Source organism: Sorex fumeus, unplaced genomic scaffold (genome assembly GCF_029834395.1).
Source record: "Sorex fumeus unplaced genomic scaffold, SorFum_2.1 ptg000077l, whole genome shotgun sequence".
NCBI classification, from domain to species: Eukaryota; Metazoa; Chordata; class Mammalia; order Eulipotyphla; family Soricidae; genus Sorex; species Sorex fumeus.
The window spans coordinates 4,854,967-4,856,548 of NW_026606134.1; positions in this window are offsets into that span (position 1 = coordinate 4,854,967).

Here is a 1,582-nt window from a genome sequence, read left to right on the forward strand (position 1 = left end):
AACCTGAAAGCTTTGTAACCTTTCCCACAGTGATTCAATAAATAAATTAATTTTAAAAAAAGAACTTTTAAATTCACTTCATGTGTCTTAGTTTATCCACCCCCGTCCTGCATCAAAAGGAGAGCCGCAACTAACACCTGTCCTAGATAATTGGTAGAACTGTAGCACTGTCCTGCCATAGTTCATTGATTTGCTTGAGTGGGCACCAGTAACGTCTCTTTTGTGATACTTGTTGTTACAATTTTTGGCATGTCGAATATGCCACAGGGAGCTTACCAGGCTCTGCCATGCAGCCGGGATACTCTCAGTACCTTGCCAGACTCTCCAAGAGGGATGGAGGAATTGAACCCAGGTTGGCCACGTGCAAGGCAAACATCCTACCCGTTGTGCTCCAGCCCAGATAATTGGTACACAAAATAAATAATTAATACAAAGTAAATAAAGAAAGAGCTAACAGTCATAGTGAAGACATGACACTTGATCAAGCTGCTGCCCATAATGTGACAAATACCAGTGACACAGCGTAGACAAAAATCTGCAGAACATCAAGCAATTACTTTCAATTCAATTCAAACTTTCTGTCCCTGGATCCTCTTCTTTGCTGTAGCCTTGGCATAGCAGGTTTTCTGGTTCAATAAATACGAACTGAACTAATTAATAACAAAACCCTTATGGATATTTTTCTTTCATTTTTTATTGAGCTTCTGCAGTTTAGAATGTTATTAATAATGGTACCTCATGCACATAGTTGAATCACCAGTGTACCTCCTCCCTCTTTCCAAGGATTCCTCCCTTTTTTAAACCTCCTTGCACCCAACTCAAGTGTGTGGCCAGTTCTCCAATCACATTGCCTTTGATCTTCTGATTTCACCTTACTGTGTATCGTTAAGTACCACATATGGGTCTCTACAAGTGATCTGATAGCTGGAAATGAATGTGCTACAATAGAGCTTGTACAACTTGACTTCTGCGCACTTCCCATTTTCAGCTGGGGCTCCTCAAAGCGGGGGGGAAGCAGATAATTAAAATATTTTAACAATATTCTGTGGCAAAAAATATCAAAAATATAATTTGATATATTTAGAGTTCTTTGGACATATTGCTGTAATTCATCTCTAATATATCAGTTTTCTGTCGTTCCACCGAGGTACTGGTATAAAATTGATATATTGGCTTTGCACTCAGGGGTCAATCTTGGTGGGACTTGGGTGACTAACTAGGTTGCTGGGGATTAAACCGGATTGACCATGTGTAAGGCAAGTGCTTTACCTCACTCCATCCCAACTACAACATTTTTGTGGAAAAAAATATATCCATGGTTTCCTGTTGAGTTATTTCTTTGTTTGTCCTATGGAAAAAAACAGAGCATTAACCTTAAAGAAAGTCATTTGGGAGAAAAAAACAAGAAGGAACCCTTCCTCAGTCAAGATTTTCACTGAGCTTTTATATTGCTTAGATTTGCAACTGACTTTTTAAGAGGATACAATAAATGACAAATGTGTAGGGAGTTCCTGAGCCATTTGAGAAACGGTTAGGTAAGATGCAACATTTTAATTCCATTTTGTCTGGCTCCTCAGATCAT